This window comes from Eublepharis macularius, chromosome 6 (genome assembly GCF_028583425.1).
Source record: "Eublepharis macularius isolate TG4126 chromosome 6, MPM_Emac_v1.0, whole genome shotgun sequence".
NCBI lineage: Eukaryota > Metazoa > Chordata > Lepidosauria > Squamata > Eublepharidae > Eublepharis > Eublepharis macularius.
This window is the reverse complement of record NC_072795.1, coordinates 137,372,433-137,395,282: the sequence shown is the minus strand read 5'-3', so window position 1 is coordinate 137,395,282 and position 22,850 is coordinate 137,372,433.

Sequence of the window (22,850 nt, the reverse complement as noted above, 5' to 3'; positions counted from 1 at the left end):
TCACTAGCTCTCTCATTCTTGGAGTAAGCAGATCTGACTGTGATGATCCATGATTTTGTAACCTGGTCTGACTACTGCAACAAACTTTGTATTAGGCTGCCCTTGAAGACAGTTTGGATTCAGTTGGTTTAGAATGGAGCAGCCAAAGTGTTATTAGGGGAAAGCCAATGAGCTTGCCTATCTTAAAATAGCTACACTGGTTGCTAGTTTATTTCTGAGTCCAATTTAAGATGCTAGTTATGAACTTTAAAGCACTGTATGGCCTAGAATCTGCATATTTAAAGAAGCTTCTTTCTTTCTTTCTTTCTTTCTTTCTTTCTTTCTCGAGATCCAAGGAGGATTGCAACAGTGTGAGTGAAAATACAATATAATTGACAGCTAGGGCATTCACTAAGCAAAGTATAATAGTGGACAACAGTTAGGGCATTCAGGGAAACAGATGCAATAGGGAATGGTAGCAGAAAAATTTTAAACAAGGATAAAGCTGAGCACAGAGATGAAAGCTATCTGAAACAAAGCATAACTAATTTCCATGACATGCTTAGTAGCATGAAAAGTCACTAGTAGGTGCATATCTACATCAGCAGACAGTACCCAATAGTATATTTAGCATATCCTCATATAGTTGTTATGGGGGAGGGTTTTTCTGATTTTGTTTTGTTTTTTATTGGTTTCTCTTATACTCTTTTCCTCTTTCAAAAGAGGAATTCTTTTTGATTTCTCCTTAATCTATCTTGTGTGCTTGGGGGGGGGGTTATTTTTACCATGTGATAGTGTAGTTTCCAGGGCTCATTTCAAGGGGGAACGTGCCAGAACACAATTCCAGCAGTTCCCCAAAGAGGTCACATGTCAGGTGGTCCCGCCCACCTGACCCTCGGCCATTTTGGGCCCGTTTCAGCCTGGATTGGGGCCAAAATGGCCTGGATTGGGCCTCTGACGTGTGGTGAATCTCTCTTCCACTCAGCAGTGGTCCAATCCTGACCATTTTGGGTCCCTTTTCGGCCATTTTCAGCCCCTTTTTGCCATTTTGGGCCCAATTTAGGTATCACAGACAATGTAGTTCAGTGGTTAGAATACATGACTTCTTTGAGATGTAGTTGAATCTTCCTCTTTACAAAAGAGGAATTGATTAAAAAATTATTCAAATTTTATCAAAATTGTTATTAAATATCTTAACAAGTAATATTATAGAAATACATAATGAACTATTTTAAAACTGGAAAAGAGCAAGAGTCCAGTAGCACCCATAAGATTAACAAAATTAGTGGCAGGGTACCTTTTCCACTGCTCTTTTCCACTGCTCTTTTCCACTGCGACAGACAGACTAACATAGCTACCCATCTTGATCTTTTTAAAAACTATTATAAAATACATAACCAACTATTATAAAAATACGTAGTGAACTATTTAAATATAAACAACAGCAAGAGTAGTATATGCTGCAAAATGGAAGGCCGGATCCCACTCTGTCCTTTCACGGGGATGAATACTTCTCTGAAGCTCCGGCACAAAATCATCCTCTTCTGCATGTAAAGAAGAATTCATCATCCTAGACAGAGTATACAGATATTCATTAGATGATTTACAGCTTCTAAATCTGGGTTATTTTGAATGTTCTAATGCTTCAGGGAGATTCAGTGACAGCCAGTGTGGTTTGTGGGAATGCAATTTGAATATAATACTAAAAAATTTTACAATACCCCTCTGTGTTGACTTAGGACAGCAATTTTGAATATTATGCTCAAATTGCACTCCCACTAACTGAAGATATTTATGAAATCTGTGGCTAATTAGGTACTTACAGGTAGGCCTCCTGGTAAGAAGTATTACACTTTATCAACAACTCAGTCACAAGGACAAGCACATTTTTAAAAAACAAACTTGTGCACAAAATTCTAATTCAGAATTTGACAGAATGGATGAATAAGATATATGAATATGCATCTCTGGTAAAATTAACATCTTACATACCTAATAGGCCAATCCTAGAATTTCAGAAAAAATTGAAAGTTTTTTTTTATCATGTAGCTAAAAAGTAAGAATGACTAAGACCAACTATCAGTAAAATAGATTAGTTATCAAATTTGTAATTAAAATGTGGAATATAAATGTATCTTAATATAAGTAAGTATCATTGTATCTCATAGAAAGTATCTTAAGAAATTTAAAGAAGCGGATGGTGGGGAGAAATACTTTGTGTTTTATATATTTTGTTATATATAACTATCTCTGATTTATATAACTATGTTGTACAATCCTTTTTTTCTTTCTGTATCCCCTCTTATTATTACTTTTTTCAAAATAAAAATATATTCTATTGGGGGGAAATCCTAAAAGAGGGGAAGAGAAATAGATTGTTGGATTTTAAGAAGAAATTCAGCAAAGAGGAATTAAGAGAACTCTACTTAACAACTCTTGTGGTTATCAGCGTACCTATTGCTGATTCCCCCTTTTTACATAGCTGGCCTGATGTTAACCAGAGTCCACGTCTTCTCCCACTATGTGAAATGGGCTGTCTGAGGAGCTCTTTAGAAATTTTCATAAAGCACTGCAAGTCCAATTTTATTTGCCAGGGCTTTTAATGCAAATATCTTTGCTGGGGCAGGGAGGAGGGGGAGGGGGGCAGGAGGAGTTTTACTTTCTATAATTGTGATGTTTTATTTGTGACTTTGCTCTGGATGACTCTAGTCTGGCCTGATCCAGGTGTAGGTGTGCAGGAGGTGTGCAGGAGGAGTTTTACTTTCTATAATTGTGATGTTTTATTTGTGACTTTGCTCTGGATGACTCTAGTCTGGCCTGATCCAGGTGTAGGTGTGCACTTAAGAAGCCCAGAACGTCTAGCTATCTTTCCTATATCAAATCATTTAACTCCTGGCAAGAGGTACACCACAAATAATGTTTTATATTCATGACAAGGTATAGTACTCAAGTAATACTACTACAAAACCTCTGCTTCCATTCTAAGCCTTAATTAATACAAAAATTATTATTCAGCATTCTTAATACAAGCTTAATCAACAAAAAATCATACCATACATTATAACTCCATAGATCATTAAAGGAGGGCAAATGTAAGCCAATTCAGCTTCCCATATTAATAGGGTTTTAAAACCATCTCCTGACAACAACTAACTATCCTGCTTCAAAGGGCTCACATTCTCAGCTAACTAGGGTTGCCAGCTTCAGGCTGGGAAATTCCTGGAGATTTGGGGGGTGGAGCCTGGAGAGGGTGGGCTTTAGGGAGGGCAGGGACCTCAGCAGGGTATAATGCCATAGAGTCCACCCTCCAAAGCAGCCATTTTTTCCAGGGGAACTGATGTCTGTTGGCTGGAGATCAGCTGCAATTCCAGCAGATCTCCAGCTACCACCTGGAGGCTGGAAACCCTACAGCTAACTAATTATCTTATTAACTTCAAACACCAGACAAGGCCATCTATATTTGAAGCATCATTTCAAAGTATATAAAAACTGTTAGTTCGTTCGTACTCCATTTTATCTTAATACAGTCTATGGTCAATTAGAGATAACGAGTTTCTTGTACATATGGATATCTTTTGGCCTTCCGCCAACGCTCCCATCCCTGGGTTATTCTCCAAATTCTGTGAAATGAGACATTCTTGCCATTCCCAGACGCTCTCTGCGCATTGTATCTCTTGATACAGGGTAGACGGTTCTTCTAATCTACACAAGGCCATAAAACGGTGTTACTGCTCGATTTCAAGCCCCTCTCTTCGGTTTTTCTGTTCTAGGCCTCTAGACAATCTTTGTGGCCTGTCTAGTTATGAGGCTGGGCCTGCCTTCTTTCTGTGCATAAAGATATCTTCTATGATTTTTTTGGTCAAATCAAGCAACTGTTCTCCTATACTGCTAGCTATATCCATTACAACTTGTAAGCTGCCTTGAGCCACAAGGAAAAGTGGGGTTATGAATATTTTAATTAATAACTTGATAATAAACATTTTTCCGTAATTCTGAGAGGCATATGCATAGTCACCTTTCAGGCTTTTCTTCTTTTAATTCTCTGTTGTTTCTCCTTCAACCTCCCTCCTTTGGGTTTTCCCTTATTTTTATTCCCCTTCTCTGAGTATTTTACAAAGCAAAGAGGGGACTATTGTGTTTGGTTCTACCTCTTGTGGCAGCCATTTTATGGGGGCACTCACCTCACTCTCTCAAAATTTCAAAGGTAGCCACAGGTTCAAAAATGTTGGAAGAGGAGGATTTAACACTGTCCCCTTCCTCAGGTTTCAAAGGGGGACAAACCAAAGAGTAAGAAAGACAGAGAGGTCAGGGCACTCTGTTGACTGCTCTGACTGTCCTTTGATATGTAGATTGCTATTATCAGGATTTCCTCCTCCTGACTTCCTCCCTCTCACTTCTTCTCTTTCTGGCTTTGTTCCAGGCAACACCTCTCTCCTTCTCCTCCCTCCATCTTGGCAGCACGGATGCAGGACTTGTCCTGCTATCCATGTCCATCCTTAGACTGGATAGGTAGTTAGGATCTGCCTCTCCTCCTTCCATATCAGAGTATGGAGTTCCTGCAATAAAGAACTCTTATTTCTTTTCTAAATATAAAGCAAGTGTATGAGTTTATTATTTTCATTTCTGCACACCCACCAGCCAGCAGAACCAGCTCACAACCACCTACAATCATGCTTCCTATGCCAAATGATAGACTCTGCTAATAGCCCAAATATGGAATCCTTTGATTAGGTTTCTGGGGCCTACATGATGATTTATTTATTTTTTAAAAAAGACTTGAGACTGCTGCTCTAAGATCCTGGCCTTCAACAACATCAGCAGCACATGCCAGCAACTGCATGCTCAAATTGAGTCCCAATGAATTTCAGAGAATTGTAGCCAATATTCTGTCTCTACTGAACCTGTTCTTACAGGCTTGCATTTAATCCACCCTTGGTTCATTTATAGAGGAGCAGAGTGGGAAGGCAATGAAAAGTGAGTAACATACGGGAAAAGGATGCACTTTCGTCAATGAACACAGCAAATTGCTTCTAAAGAACTTCGTCAAACTCCTGCTGTAGTGTTGTGCTGCTGTGTGAATGACCTAATGGGGACAGGAAATAAAAAGCAATGCTGCCCCCAAGTCACAGATTTGAGAAGCTTATGCTGATCTCGTGAATTTTTGTCTATGAAAAAAGGGGTGTGGACAAAGCATCTGTGGTACATTATTTTCTGTTGTTTTGAGCCTTTTCACATAAACAAAGTAACACTGAGTTGGTTATATTTCAAACCCCATTTTTCTCGCTCACAAATAGACAACTCGTAATATGAAATAAAAAAGGTCCCAGTCTGGCAGCAGGAATGTGGAAATACCAGTGGGATAACAAAACCGATTCCTTCTGTACAAATTCCAACTTGAGTGATTATTAAATTCTGCTTACCTATCATTTGCTCCTTTAGCTTCAAGGGGAAAATATTATTTTTTAAAGTCTTGAGTTGACCTGAAATCTGTTATGTGCTCCTATAGATGCTGAAGCTTTCCTGCTCAGCATATTAAGTAAGATGATAAGTTGCTCATGAGCCGATGCTAAAATTAAAAGTTGCTGGTTTGCTCTTTAATTCTGAGTCACACTTTTCAACCCTAAAACACATCATAGGGACACTATATTGTATTGAAGAAAAGCAACCTGGATGTTACCTTAAAAGAGCTTTGGACTATAGTATCCACTTTGGTCCACGATGCATTGACTACTGTTTTGTTGTTTGTTGTTTGTACTTTATTTTATGTAGCTTTGTTTTAAAATGCATTTTATAAACCACTTTGGGTCCCCATTGTGGACGAAAGGATAAAAAATACACTAAAATAAATAAATAAATAGTATTCACGCATATACTCCCTTTTCTTCATGTTCCAATTTTGCGATGCTGCCCGTAAAACACTTGTATATTTTACTTTCTAGAGAGGAAGTCATTGTTCCCCCTGTGGTAGACAAAGGCATGCTGGGAAGGGTTAGAAATATATTATCCTACTTTTCTCTCCAAGGGAGACCCAAAGCAGCTTACAAAGAAACATGGATACAATTTAGACAAACAACCCCCCAAAATAACAGAATACAGTTTTAACATCCCTGTTTGGTACTGGATCCATTGGTCTGGCTCACAGGGTTTATAGATTGAGAGCTGTGAGCTAAAAGACAAGAGATAAGAGTCCTTTCAGCTGGCACCCAAAGGCTCATGGCTCAGATCATGCTCAGGCTTAAAGACCTACAACTGCAAATGGAACAGAAGCTCAGAACGGAACTACAAGTGACGAATGACACAGGTTGGACACTTGTCAGCTTCCCTCAAGTTTTGATGGGAAATGTAGGCATCCTAGTCTTGCAGCTTGGCTCTCTGACAGCTGTCCAATGGACTTTTCAACTGTCACTTGTCCAATATTCCGCCAAGCTGCCTACATTTCCCATCAAAACTTTTTTTTTAATAAAATTTTTATTGGATTAGATATCATTTAGTTTCACATTACAATCAATTCCCTTATTTCCCAATTCTAACCCCCTCCCTTTCCCCCCCTTTTTGTAGACTTCCAACAGTTTTCCAACCCTTTGTCCCTTTTCCCTTACTCATCTTGAATTTATTCTGTCTAACAAACATATACTTTCACTTTATTCTAAGCTTATCTATATAACACCATATTCTTTCTATTCTCTTACTTACTTACTTTAACATCTAAATAACAATAGGAATAATAGCTAAATAATATCTTTCTTTTAATAATAATTATTTAACTATTTTTAATACTCTGTACTCTGTCTTTAAGTCCCTTCTTCCATATTAGACAAACAATTTGTCCCATTTTGCATAATTTCAAATATTTCTATAAACCATACATTCATATAAGTCAACCAATTTAACTTATACTCTATATGTTACTTTTTCTGCATATCTTATCTTCATTCTGCTTTAATTATATTTAATTATATTATTATTCTACTTTGATTATGCATCTATATAGCTATCATCAAAAGTCGTCAATCAATTTGACCCATATATATCTTCAAATAAACGTATTCAATTTAGTACATTGTACAATTTTTACCAAAAGTAGTATTAATTAATCTGTCTTTATAATTAGTTATTTTCTATCATTATTCTACATATTATTCTATATATAATAATCTAACAAAATAACTGCTTAGAAATTCTCGTTTACCTCTCCACCCCCCGGTAAAGTCACCCCCCTCTGCATTTTATTATGTTTCAATAGTTCTCAAACTGCCACAGTTCTCCTCCCACCTCCCATTTCTTCACTAGATAGTGTTTCAGCTTCTCCCAGTCTGTGTTAAACTGTCCTGGATCAAGGTTTCTCAGTTTTCTTGTCATTTTGTCCATTTCCGCCATATACAGCAATTTGTAGATCCAATCCTCAATAGTTGGCACTTCTTGTACTTTCCATTTTTGCGCGTACAGAAGTCTAGCCGCTGCTGTCATGTAAAATAACAATGTCCTGTGTTGGGCTGGAATATCCTCTATTCCCAAATTCAGTAGCAGGAGTTCTGGGTTCTTATTAATTTGAAATTGTAAAATCTCACTTATTACTCTTATTATTTCCCCCCAGTACTGCCTAGCTACCTCGCACGTCCACCACATATGATACAGGGATCCCTCATGTTTTTTACATTTCCAGCATTTGTTGGACGTATTCAAATTCCCTAGCGCAATCTTCTTTGGTGTCATGTACCAACGATAAATCATTTTGTAAATGTTCTCTTTAATATTAGTACACGTCGTAGTCTTCATTGTATTCTTCCACAGGTATTCCCACGCCTCCATTGTTATTTCTTTGTTAAAATTTATGGCCCACTTCACCATTTGTACTTTGACTATTTCGTCTTCAGTATACCATTTCAGCAGTACTTGGTATACCTTGGAAATTTCCTTCTTGTCCTCTTGTAAAAGTATCTGCTCTAGTTCCGAATTCTCTATTCTTATGCCTCTCTTTGCACAATCCGAATTGTAGAGATCTCTAATCTGTCTATACTGAAACCAATCATAATTTGGAGATAGCTCGTCCTGTGTCTTTATTTTAAGTTTAGAAGATTCTATTCGGGTTATCTCCTTATATGTTAAACACTGTTGCTCATTATCGACAGTTCTCGGATCTATTACCTCATATGGAACCACCCATGGGGGGTTCCTTCTTGTAGATAGTCTCTGTACTTCTTCCAAGTTATGTATAGGCTTCTCCATATGTAATGGTGTAAAAACATAGAGTTCGCTTTTACTTTATCATACCATAAGTATGCGTGCCATCCAAATATTTTTTTATATCCTTCTAGGGCCAGTAATTTCTTATTTTTCAGCATCATCCAGTCTTTCAGCCACACTAGACAAATTGCATCATAATAAAGTCTTAGATTGGGCAGTTGCATTCCGCCTCTTTCTTTTGCATCTTGTAAAACTTTCATTTTCACTCGAGGCTTCTTGCCTGCCCAAACAAAATCTGATATTTTTCTCTGCCATTTTTCAAACTGCTTAGAATCTCGGATAATTGGTATTGTCTGTAGCAAGAACATTACTCTTGGTAACACATTCATCTTAACTATTGCAATCCTTCCCAACCATGACAAATTCAGTCTATTCCATTTAATCAAATCTTGCTCTGAGTCCATAATTTTTCATAGTTATTTTTGAATAGATCTATGTTCTTTGCAGTCAGATCAATTCCCAAATATTTCACCTTACTTGTTACTTCACAGTCTGTTATTTCCATTAACAATTGTTGTTTTTGCTTAGTCATATTTTTACATAATATCTTTGACTTCTTTTTATTAATATAAAACCCTGCCAAATCTCCAAACTCCTTGATCTTCTCTATCACTTTTGGCATGTTCTCCGTTGGATCTTCCACAATTAACATTATATCGTCCGCAAATGCTCTGACCTTATATGAAAAATCCTTTATTTTTATTCCACGAATTTCTTCATCTTGTCGTATTTGTATCATCAGAATCTCCAATACCAGAATAAATAACAGCGGAGACAATGGGCAACCTTGTCTTGTTCCTTTACCTATAGTCAGTTTCTTGGTAACCTCGTCATTCACCACAATTGCTGCATTCTGGTCTCTATAGATTTCTTTAACTGCTCTTATGAATCTTTCTCCCATTTGTAGCTTTTCCATAGTGGCAAACATAAAGTCCCAGTTCAAATTATCGAACGCTTTTTCAGCATCAACAAAGAAGAAGCCAACCTCTTTATCACAACGCTTATCGTAATATTCAATAGCATTTATCACTGTCCTTAAGTTGTCTCTGATTTGTCTATTTGGCAAAAAGCCTGCTTGTTCCTCCTCAATAACTTCCGAAAGCCATCCCTTCACTCTCTCCGCCAGTATCTTCGCAAAGATTTTATAGTCATTATTAAGTAACGATATAGGTCTGTAGTTTTTCACATTAGTCAAATCTTGGCCCTCTTTAGGGATCAATGATATATTAGCTTCCTTCCAGGTATCTGGGATCCGTTGATCCTTTAAAACTCCATTGATCACCTCTTTTAGGAATGGTGCCAGCTCATTGGCCATTACCTTATAAAATTTAGCTGTAAGTCCATCTGGCCCTGGCGCCTTTCCCAGATTTGTTGACTGTATTGCCTTTCTTATTTCCTCATCCGTTACTTCATTATTCAATCTATCTCTCCAAGCTTCCGAAATTACTGGGAGCTTCATTTTCTCCAAGTATGTCGCTATTGATTCTTTATTCACCTCTTTCTTATTATACAGTTTAGCATAAAATTTATAGAAGGCTCTACTAATGGCTGTCTGTTCCAAATACGTTTTGTTATCTTCACAAATTTTGTTTATTGTTTTCTTTTCCTTTCTCTTTTTCAATTGCCATGCCAAGTATTTCCCAGGTTTGTTTGCACCTTCAAACGCTTTTTGGTTCAATCTTTTAAGATTCCACTCCAATTCTTTATTATTCATTGCTGTCAGCTGTTCTTGAAGTATTTTAATGTCCTGATAAATTTTCTTTTTCCCTGGTCTTTTCTTTAACTGTATTTCTTTGGCTTTTATTTTCTCCATGATCTCCTGTCTCTTCTCCTCTTTCTTTTTTCTGGCTCTTCCATTTAAATCCATTAGTATGCCCCTAATTACCGCCTTGTAGGTGTCCCAAACCTTATTGGTTGGTACTTCTTTATTCATGTTGTATTGTATGAAGAACTTTGTCTCTCTTCTCAGCGTCTCCATATTCTCTCCCTCTTGTAACAAATCCTCATTTATTCTCCATCCTTTCCTTTTACTCCTTTTCCCCAACTTCCACATAATTGGGTTATGATCCGAGCCTACCATCGGCATTATTTCCACCTCCTTAGTCCATAACGCTAAGTCTTTTGAGGCCCAGATCATGTCAGTTCTCGATAGTGTAGAATGTCTTGCGGAGAAAAATGTAAATTGTCTACTTTTAGGGTTATTTCCCATCAAAATTTGAGGGAAGCTGACAAGTGTCCAACCTGTGCCTTTTGTCACTTGTAGTTCCGCTCTCAGTCCTTGCATAGATATTCCAAGATTCCCTTTCCCTGCTAGTACAGCCTCTGACTTAAATACCTGTGACAGGACTGTAAAAATGTTCCGTTAAAGTCAGGAAGGACACATGTTCCCTTAAATGGCTCTACCCATTCTCTATTTATGCCTAAATCTCCCACTCTAAATATCTAAGGAGCTCAGGAAGGCATACGTGGCTCTTCTCCCGCCATTTTATCCCCACAACTCTGTGAACTAGGTCTGGATGAGAGAAAATGACTGGTCCAGTCACTTATAAGTTTCATGGCAGAAAGAGAATTTAAACCGGGGACTGCCAGGTTCTAGTCCAATACTGTGTCCACTAATACAACACAATGGTATGTGGTTCATTTTCTCGCTTCCTTCTAATCTCTCCTCAAGCTTACTTTTTCTGTGAACTTCTGGGGCCCCAGCTTGTACAGAAACTAAACCTTTGATGTGCACGTAAGTGGATTGGTGCCTCTTTGTCCTCATCACCATAACCTTTGTTTTCCTTTACATTGCTTTATTTAATTTTGTCAGGCTCTGGATGACAGGATATGGCAGACAGATCCCTGGATCATTATAGCAAGACAGAGGTCCTTGATTAAATGACTTTTATTCAGAAATCAGATCTTTTCCATATTCAGGTCCAAAGGTCTACTTAGGAGTAAGGTAATCATCCAAGTAGCTCGAGTAGAAATTTGACAAGAATGGCAACATGGGAAAATACATCTCTTTTCTACCCTGCTTTTCTTCCCCCTCCCAATTCCCAAACAATCTCTTGCTGCTTTTTCGGTGCGAGAACATTTTGCAAATTTGTGATATCACGCTGCGCCACTAAGAAGAAAGACATATCATAGTCCGAGGGAAAGTCCAAGGTCGTAAATAGTTGCGCTCAACAGATAGCCACCTGTGAAAGCCTGAGAAACCATTAGAATACTACCAACAGGAAATTGAGTTACACCAGGATTATGGTTACAATAACTGGCATTAGAACATAAGCATCAGAATTAACATTGGCATGGATGAATGGGTAAAGTCATACATGACAAATTTTCATTTGAAGTTTGACAAATTTGTTTCAAAGTCCTGGTGGGAGACTAGGCTCAGAAAATCTCCTCTGCTTTTCTTTGACCAAAAACCAATATGGGAAATGTTTGTTGCTCTAAGTGGCATTGACAAAACCCTTCCTAGTTTAATGGATACAGTTTATTATCCCTGACTTAGGTTTGCTGGAAAGATCTTTCTTTCCTGCTAGACTATCCTCTAGAGCAGGAGTTGCCAACTTTTTGAACCTGCAGACAAATTTGGAATTCTGACACAATATGGTGGGCACAGCAACAAAATGGCTGCCACAAAATGGCTGCTGCAGCTGACAGAGCCAGCCACAAAATGGCTGCTACAGCTTACCTTGAGTCACACAGTGAAGATTCTTGTGCTGTGAAAGCAACTTCTGCTAAAGTAATGTTTTTAAAAATCTGTACAACATATCAGATCACCAATGGCCAAACAAAAGCCCTACTGGGCAAAAGCTCCACATGGCCCCACCCACTTTCTAAAAAACACTTGGTGGGTGCAAAGAAAGGTGTCAATGGGCACAATTGTGCTCACAGGTAACACTTTGGGGACCCCTGCCCTAGAACAATACTCATCAAATTGATGCTGCATCATTCACTGATGCTAGAATTACCCTTTTGTGCATTACGCTCTGTGATTAGATGTCTTTCTCTCATTGGCTAAAAAGACATCCAAACTGCAAGATTTTGATCAACCTGAAATGAATTAATACGATCCATTGTTTATATAGCTTGGGAGAAAGAGAAAACAAGGGAGGCTAATTGTTACTTACGACAATTACCAAAAGCTTGAAACTCTCCAGGAAGACAGTATTGGCTTCTTCTTTGTAATTATTTTTAATAATTTATTTTAAAATATGTTATGTATTGGGTTAAAATAGGGTTTAGTAAAGCCTCTGAAAGCTCAAGTGTTATGCACTGTGTTGAGCTTCAGGTTGAGTCAAAGTTCCTAATGTTCTTACTCTCATTGGTTACATTCTGTAGGCAGCAGCCAATCGGTCCTCTCCAATAACGACCAATCACTGGCCTGCCAATCTAATACTTTGTATATAGTTCATGCAAATGATAGGATTGTAGAGAGCATGTTTCTATTGGTTACTGGTTACTATCAGGGTGGGGTTTGTATGTATATATTGGCTCACATTGAGCTTCTCAGTCTGTCTGCTGTTGTCTGTCTGTTCTGGCTTGCAATAAAGCATGCTGTGTTAAGCTGAAACCACTCAGGGCTGAAATCATTCAGAGCACCAAGCTCAGTACTTACTAAAATAGGTAAGATTTGACAATGGAAAGTGCATAGAAAAGCTTATACAAACAATACTTGCAGTTAATTTGAGACTTACAGTAACTTAAAAATAACAGATCTAAAAGTTTATAACTTAAACAGGCTGTTGGAATCTGTGCAAGTGTCCTACGCTCAGTCATGAAAGAGTTAAATTGTTGTTCTGTTTGTTTAGTCAGATAGCTAGTTAACATAGGACCACTTAGGCTTCGAGAGAAGTTCCCGCCAGAGAAAGCGCATGTCTTTAGTCTTAATGAGGGAATCCAGGAATGTCTACTGAATGAGCCCGTTTATTGCGGGTCATTAGCTAGCAACATATACTAAGGTTTTATTGCTCTTCGTTCACTTTAGTAGTCAGCAGCCTACTACTTCACTAGACCATGCAGTCTAAGCTTTTCTCTCTCTAGTACCTAGCTGAGACTATCAAGATGTTGTCAGAAACTGTTGTTTTTCCTACCAAATGTACCCTTTTAACCCTATTATCTAGTAGTTTTATAGAGCTAGAATCACAGAAGTCTGTATACTTATTTCCACTGCGCTATTATCAAACTCTGCAACTCTGCAAACTTATTATTATATATATAATTGCTGTGCAACTGCCAACACAGGCACTACATTTAAAAATGAGCTAAACTGACAAAGGTTAAGATATAAGAATTTTAGTAACAAAATTATGTTGTAAATTTCCTTCTCTCCATGGTTACTTATATTTATACAAAATATAATATCTACTTACTAATCATTCTCTGTGTTCCATACTTTTATCTTTATAGTAAATTATACTAAGTAACCTTAATGGTGTTAGTTCTGGCCTAAATAATCAAAAAAGTCCCTCCAACAGTCTGACTTCTTAAGTGACTGCGACTGACCTGGAAAGGCCACGTGGCTTCAGGATTCTGCAACGCTGGGCGGGTTGGACTTCGCAGCCAGACACTGAAGTCTGGGGCCCCAGCTCACAGGCACAGCAGGAAGAGACAGAAAGGAAGCTGGCACTTTGAAATTGAACTATAAATGCCATCTAAAGAGGGGGCATAAAGCAAGTCCAGAGTCTGAAATTATCCAACTATCCCCGAAAGTCTTATCTATAAGTTAACTTGATCAGTCAAAACAACAAGTCCCTGGGAGCAGACAAGCCATCAAATGCCATTTGGGGCCTTAAGGGAAAGAATGAGCATTTTGAAGAAAAGCAGCTCCCAGTGCAGAACCTTCAGCAACGAAAGCTTGCCAACTTACCAACAGGCATGATTGCAATGGAGGCAAGGCTGATGCAGAGACGAAGGAGGAGTGGAGGGTGCAGAGGGAGAACTGCTAGGTGGTTGGGCTCCTCCTCTGTAAAGCCCTCGTGGTCACCACCATCGTTCAGGTGACATGGCAGTTTTGAGGCATTGGGTTAGATCCACTGGGGGTGAGAGCTGTGGTACGGGCAACTCACCCTGATTCTTGAGGGGGGATCCCCTTAAGGGATCTGGCCAAAGGGTACGCCCTGGATGGCAGGGACCATCTGGTTACTCCATGGTGGCTATACATTACCTGCCGTCCTGCAAACGTGCTGGGGGGTGATAATATCGGACAGTGGAGGGCCCTTCAATGCAGTGGATCTGTTGTCCAGTTTTCCAATGGCTGTAATCAATAAATTTGTGTCCCAATACATCCAATAACATGGGGTGCTGTGTATTCTTTGCCACGGCATAGGGGTGCACACCCCTATCCAGGATATCAGGATTGAAAAAAATAGTGATAGAGATAGATGGAGACAGGGGAAGGAGAGAGAGTGTCATGTCCCATCCATGCCACTACTGAATGCTGACCTGTTGTTTTCTGACCTGTTGTTTGTGAACCAATGTTTCATGCTATAACTTGGCATCATATTGCCAATGCCATAACTGTTTCCTTTCACAGGCTTATGGAAGCTGCAGGTGCCTTATCTAACGGACTGTAGAAACTCTCAGTGCTTCTGACCTTGTATACTGCTCACTCCCATGCAGTGCTATGTCTCATCTTTGATCTCTTGCTTTCTCAGTGTCTCGACTTGATAGTACACGTATGTGAGATGGTCTCAGGACTTTTGGCGTGAACTCGTCCTGATTTACTGTTGGGAGGGGAAAGGCACAAACATATGTGTTAAGAGGTAGGCTTTTCTCATAGGTTACCATTCCTGTCAACGTGTTCTTACTGCTTAGATGCTTACCTTGCTTCTGAGTAGTTCTATGGACATATCTGTGGGAATGATCTGATTTCTGAATAAAGCCATTTAACCAAGAGCTTGGATTTCTTGCTGCGATGGTCCAGGGATCTATCTGCCATAGCCTGTCATCCATAGCCTGACAGAGAGTCTTCAGTCATTTAACTGAATGTGTAGAGATCAAGGATGGGGACAGTGGACATGACCACCCTTTCCATCTATTCAATACATTCTGTCGATACATGAAAAGGACTATCACTCGTGCTTTTAAAAAGAGCTTGCTGCAGGGTGGATTTGATTTAAATCAAACTGATTTAAATCACGATTTAAATCACTAGTCATTAAGGCTTGATTTAAATCATAGTTTTCTACATAAAGACTAATTCTTGCTGGTATAACTTTAATATGCAAGTAGATGCCTGCCTTACTGATAGGTAAAGGAACTTCATTAAAGTATTCCCAAACTGGGTCTCTTTTACGGCCTGCTGCCATTATAGGTTTTTTCCTCCAAGGAAAGAATGTGATAAACCTCAGGTCATACACACAGAAGATCCAAAGACTTGTGCAGTATTGTGCTCAAAAAGTTTCACTTTCATTTTGTACTGCTTGCCCCTCCCTCCTCACACTTAGTTTCTTCTTGTGCAGATCTATTCCACTCCAAACAATCAGAAAAATATTGTTTCTGTTCACTGAACTTCTTGAAACTTAGCACTGGAGGGGTTGATTCTGTCTTCATAGGTTTGTAGAACAATGGGATTAAGGTCTTTTTCTCAACTCTGTTCATGTTATAACATTTTTGCTGTGAAGAAGAGGCATGTGATCTCTGCTGAGCTGACACAAATTCAGTTTTGAGAACTGAAGAACCAAGCATCTGTGATAATATCTTGTAGGCAGAGAAACTGCCCAATAATCTTACAGAAACCTCTGGAAGAGCATGTCATTGTGAATGGATTAATGGAATTTATTTAGCAAAAAAATTAAACATATACAGCCTTATTCTACATAACTAAAAACTAATCTTTATTTCATGATGGAATAACCTTTGGATGGTAATATATTTTCCTCAAAAAGCATTTTATTTAAAAAAATCCAATTTAAATAAAAAAAATCCGATTTAAATAAAAAAATCCGATTTTTTTATTTTTATTTTTTTAATTGTTGATTTTTATCCACCCTGGCTTGCTGTCACATAACCTGTTGAACCTTCTGTTTCATCTCCTGCGTTTCTTTATTTTGCATATCAGAAAACTTCAGAAAATGACAAATAATTGTATTATGGATATCTGACTTCCACTTTTAAGCAGAGGCTAGATGGCCACCTGACAGCCTTGCTGATTCTGTGAACTTGAGCAGATCATGAGAGGGAGGGCAGGAAGGGCTACATCAGTGCTTAGTTCTCACGGCCTTCTTACATGCCCAGGATAGTGCCAATCACCACCTTGGGGTCAGGTAGCAATTTTCCACAGGCCAGGTTGGCTAGGGATCCTGGAGGTGTTTTGCCATCTTCTGGGCATGGAGCAGGGGTTACTGGGGCAGTCTGAGGGAAGGTAGTTGGGAATTTCCTGCATTGTGCAGAAGGTTGGACTAGATGACCCTAGAGTTCCCTTACAACAACCCTATGGGCCAAGCTAGAAGTGATGAATTACACCTGAATGGCAATTAACAGACTCACATGTATTCCTCCCTATTCACTTGTGCTCCACTTGCACTCCTCTCGATCACGTAGTGGAGTGCAACTTGAATTACATTCAAGTGTAATTCGTCACTTCTAGCTTGGCCCTATGATTCTATGATTCTGTTCTATGATTTGTCACCCAACTGCAGGTTGTTTAATCAGGTCTATTCTTTAACATTTTTCTACCACTTCACTAACAGTTCCCAGGCCCTCACAACTTGTTAGGGAGCAGTTGCGGTATTGGCAGCCTCAGATAAATCTAGAAGTGCCCTTGCATAAGGAGTAGAATGTGTGAGAGGCAAAATATAAGAAAGAAGCATTAGAGGGGAATGTGACCGAGTCAGTCCAGGCAGAGGAACGGGTGTGACAAACGGGCCATAGAACTGTGAACCCCAGGAGCTTGTTTACGTTCCATTTGTGAAGAGAGAAATCCAGACGGGCAGTGACTGGCAATACGAACAACCCTATTGTGCTTCCCACAGAGTTGTATCTGTAGGAGACGCAATAACATTCTGCTTGTGCAGCAACTGCAGGCCTACACAGCTCACCAGGGTTTTTTGTCCAATACTTACATGAACAAGTTAATTTTTTACAAAGCAAGGGAGGGAGGGAGGGAGGGAGGGAGGACACTAGCCCTTAGGGGTGCTTCTGAAATTCTCTTTATTGCTATCTCTCCCTGGGGTTTGGAGCTCAAAACAACCTAGTTTGGCTTCCAAAGTACAACCTGAATATTAAAAATTCTCCTTGATATTTTCCCCCCTGAGTTTTGTGCAGAATGTCATGCATGTGCAATTTGCCACAGTTTCGAGTTACATCCGATCCTGTGCATCTTTCCCTTCCTCTAGGCTTCGTATGTGTGCACATTAATAAAAAACTGCAAAAAAAAACCCCAAGTGATTGTGCATGCAGCTGTATCAAGATTCTTTTGTGTGGAGACTTACTGAGGACATAGGCACGTTAGGAAAAACCCCACATGCCTCTGATAAAGAAGGCTGCGTTTGGATGCTGGTCTGTAAGATGCCAGGAGAATCACTGTTTTCACATTGCAGGACAGAAGATCCTTGATACAATCACACAGAGGATCACATCAGAGCTGCTTTTCTTCCAAGTTTTACTGAAATGCACGTGGCCATGTAGATTCGGGTAAAGATGCAAACTGAATGCTTCAGCAAAGCACCTGCGATCAAATTTTGGAATTAATTTTAGTCAGTCTAGAGGTTAAACCAGAATTGACTGGAACTTTGGGCAGAGAAAGAGTTTGGGAAAATATAGTAATGGGACCGTGGAAATCTGCCTGCCTCATTGATTGCACTGAGGCGGGGGGGGGGGGGGCACATGAGTGAACACATGAGGGGGGTCGTCTGTACTGGGCTACTTTGATTCTAATCATGGATAATATTTTATTATGGAATTTCAATGCCCTTTACTCCGTTCTGCTGTGTGGGCTACACTAACAATTTCCCAACTTTCTAGCTTTGAAGAATGGTTTATACATCATCTTGTTGGATGAAGAATCCTTGTCTGTCTGCCACAGAATATCTGCTTGTTTAAAACTAAGATAAATTAAGGTAATTGTGTTATAAAGATAAAACACAAGAGAAATGACTGATTAAATATTATTGATATTAAAGTTTGGGTATAAACAACTAAGGAGAGGGGATGAGAGCTATTACATAATTTAGTTGTACTGTAACTTAAAGATTCTGAATATATCTTTCAATTACCTTAATCTAAATTCAAATGTAATACTTGTATAAGTTTCTATGCACATTCTATTGTTATATCTTTTCTTTTTAAATAAAATCATTTCATTATGAAAAAAAGAATATCTGCTTGTTGTCAAGTAGAGGTAGCCATGAACGGGGGGGAAATGAACTGTGTGGTTCATGGTCCATCTCATTTCACGAACCATGAACCGTGAACTTTCACAAACAGGCCCCAGTTCGCAAACCGGTTTGTGGTTCGTGGGGTTTAAATATCCCTTTCTATGCTGCTGCGAACTGGCACGGAAAGGGGCATTTCATCATAGCCAGCTTGGATCAGCTGCTTGGCGGGGAGATCCCCGATAAGCAGCTGATCTGGGGTTTTAAATGCCCCTTTCTGTGCTGCTTCACAGCGGCAGGGAAAGAGGCATTTCACCCCTACAGGCTTGAATCAGCTCTTGTCAGCAGGACCAGATTTGGTGGGGGCAGGAGGGTCACCTGCCCCTGGTGCTGACGAAGAGGGGGTGCTGCGTATGGCTGCCGTCTAGGAGCACACACTGCGGAGCTGGCGGCTGAATAGGAGGGCATAGAGGCCACCTGTGCACCACCCTGGCAACCTGCCGCGTTGATGGCTGCGCCTCGCCCACAGCTGCTGTACCCAGCCGGGAGCCAACACGTGCGCAGCAGCTGTGGGCCAGGCACAGCCATCAATGTGGCAGGTGGCCGGGGCAGCATGCAGGGCAACTGAGCAGGAGGGCTGGGAGGCCGCCTGCGTACCACCCTGACTGCCTGCCACACCAATGGGGCAGCTGGCTTGCAGCTGCCAGCCAGGGAGCACACGGAATTGTGGGCACGCTCCTGGGGGCAGCGTGCCCTGTGTGATGACATCACATGCAGTGACATCATCATGGAGTCCGGGTACACACGCGTGTACTTCTCGCAAGCACACGAATGGTCACAGGGGTGGCAACAGCCCTGGAACTGCCCCTGGGTGCTGGCAATCCTCGCTACAGCTGTGCTTGTCAGGGAGATTCTCGACAAGCAGCTGATCCAGGGGTTTAAATGCCTCTTACTGTGCTGCTTTGCAGCGACAGGGAAAGGGACATTTCACCCTCCCCCCCCACCGGCTTGGATCAACTGTTTGTCGTGGAGATCCCTGACAGGCAGCTGATTTGGCAGTTTAAATGCCCCCTTCTGTGCTACTTTGCAGCAGCAGGGAAAGGGGTATTCCCCCCCACCGGCTTTAATCAACTGCTTGTTGGGGAGATCCCCAATATGCAGCTGATCCCTGGGTTTAAATGCCCCTTTCTGTGCTGCTTCAGAGCAGCACGGAAAGGGGCATTTCACCCCCGCAGGCTTGGATCAGTTGCTTGTCGTGGAGATCCCTGACAAGCATCTGATCTGTGGGTTTAAATGTCCCTTTCTGTGCTGCTTTGCAGTGACACAGAAAGGGGCATTCACCCTGCAGGCTTGGATCAGCTGCTTGTCGAGGATCTCCCCAACAAGGAGCTGATCCAAGCTGGTGGGGGATGAAATGCCCCTTTCCCTGCCACTGTGAAGCCGCACAGAAAGGGGTATTGGGCTTTTACACAAAGCAAATGAACTGGCAGATCAGTTAATAGAAGTTAATGGAAAATGGGCTCCCATGAACCGCTGGTTCGCAAAGCATGAACCAGCCCAGTAGTTCATCTTGCAGTTTGTGCCTATCTCTATTATCAAGTTCTGGGAATTGTTCTAGGAAGCACATTTAGTTCATATAGCATATTGGCTGGACCCGTCAGGATTCAACGTCTTAGAGCCGGTGATTGCACCCAGGCCACACCTAAGGCTGCATCCACACAGCCGTTTTGCTCTGCTTTGGCTTCCCAACAGGAGTGGTCTTCTTCCATTCTTTGCATGGCCTCATTACTGTGTCTTTTTGCACGTTCCAGGCCCTCCCACCCGTGCCTCACCACTTGGCGGTGATCTTTACAAAATGTGCTTTGGTTGACCTTTTCTTGAAAGAGCCCAGTCAAAATTTGATTCTGCTGGTGTGGACAGAAGGGTTTTTTCCAGTCCCACCCCTACTGGCACCATTTTCTCAGCCTCAGTCCCTTGGGGCTACCATTTCCTCTCCTCACTACTGGAAGGCTTTCTATAGAATTGGTAATTGATATATGGATATAGCATTATAATTCTATAGTGGTGTGTTAATTACTTTCTTAAAAATTAAACGTTTAGAAAATAAACAGTGGTTGGGAGGGTCATGATGGCCATAAGGGACTCTGCACACAGAAACTGGGCTAGCCCAGTCCCATAGCTATATATGCCACAAAGAGGAACCTAGAGGCCTAGAACAGAACAACCTTGGACTGGGGCACAAAACAGAGGAATAACACAGTTGTATGGCCTTGAGCAGGGCTTTTTTCTGGGAAAAGAGGTGGTGGAACTCAGTGGGTTGCCTTCGAAGAAAATGGTCACATGGCTGGTGGCCCTGCCCCCTGATCTCCAGAGAGAGGGGAGTTGAGAATGCCCTAAACTTCCCTCTGTCTGGAGAACAGGGGGCGGGGCCACCAGCCACATGACCATTTTCAAGAGGTTCCGGAACTCCGTTCCACCATGTTCCAGCTGAAAAAAAGCCCTGCCCTTGAGCAGATTAGAGAGCTATCTACCCCATATCAATATATACAATGTGTTGAGACCTAGGTGCAAAGAGCACCTGAGGAGGGCAAGGAGCTGTTCCAGTTGGCAGCAGAGGGTAGGACCCGAAGCAATGGGCTTAAATTACATGCAGAAAGGTACCGGCTGGATATTAGGAAAAACTTTTTCACGGTCAGAGTAGTTCAAAAGTGGAATCAGCTGCCTAGGGAGGTGGTGAGCTCCCCCTCACTGGCAGTTTTCAAGAAGAGGCTGGATGAATATTGGTCAGGGATGCTTTAGGCTGATCCTGCACTGGGCAGGGGGTTAGACTAGATGGTCTGTATGGCCCCTTCCAACGCTGTGATTCTATGGGAATGGCAAGAATGTGTCACTTCACAGAAGTTGGAAAATAACTCAGGGATGGGTGTGTTGGTGGAGGGCCGAAAGATATCCACATGTATGAGAAACTTGTAATCACTAATTTGTCATAGGCTTTGTCATAATTTGTCATACTTTAAGCAGATGTTTCAAATATAGATAACCTTGTCTGGTGTTTAAAGTTACAAGACAATTAGTTAGCCAAGGATATGAGCTCCTCTGAAGTGGGAGTTAGTTATTGTTAGGAGTTGATTCTGAAACTCTATAAATATGAGAAGCTGAGTTTCTTCTTAAAAGGGGCTCCTTGCCCGTGACCTGCTTATCTTTAGGTAGGAAACATTCTTGGATTCATGTAATTACTCTCCTTTAACGAGCTATGTAGTTATAACATAGGATTTTCTGTTGATTGAGCTAATATTAAGAATGCTGAATATTTATGTTTTAATAATAAAGGCTTAGAATGGAAGCAGAGATTCTATAATAGTATTACTTGTGTATTATACTGGGTAATGAACCTAAAACATTATTTGTGGTGTATCTCCTGCCAGGAGTTAAATGATTTGATATAGGAAAGCTAACTAGACACTCAGGGCTTCTTAAACACATGGCTATATCTGAATCTAGGAAAAATGGAAGGCAGTAGGAAAAGAGGAAGCCCCAAAATAAGATGGCTTTGACTCAGTAAAGGAAGCCACATCCTCCAGTTTGCAGGATCTGAGCAAGTCGGTTAATGATAGGACGTTTTGGAGGTCTTTCATTCATAGGTCACCATAGGTCGGAGATGACTTGACGGTACATAACACACACACACACACACATCAGAATCAGGCCTGACCAGAGTCATTGAGAACAACACTCTTGGCACCACAATATGCCAACATTTTCATGGCTGACTTGGAGCAGCACATCCTCAACTCCCACCCGCTAACACTCCTCTTGTATCTGAGATTCTGGAGGATTCCAGGGCTCCACAGAAAACAGACTGAAAACAATGGGTTTTGTTTGAGCTGATTCTGTCTCCAGGTATCATGTGTTTCTGTTTCCAAGGTTTTACCAGCAACCTAGTGTAGGTAATTTACTTCCTTTAGTGTTTTCATGTTGCATCTCTACAGTTTCCCAATTCACTAACCACAAAATTAACCAGCGAGCTGTTGAGCTGTTATTAGTCCATATATATCATTCTACATGATTACTCATACTGAATGGGCGCTCAGCAAGGTGGAAAAAACAAAATCTAAGGGGCTGAAGCATGAAAAGCAAAGAACCACCACTTTTATATTAATTCAATACCAGGAATTTTATATACACATCATTTCTCATTCATATTAAACACTAACATTATCCACCAGATTGTACATTGCTTCCCCCCCCTTTCTTTTTTTTTCTCCTAGCAGTTAATTTTAAGAATATGAGATACCAATTTCAGCGCAATTCTTTGGGAAT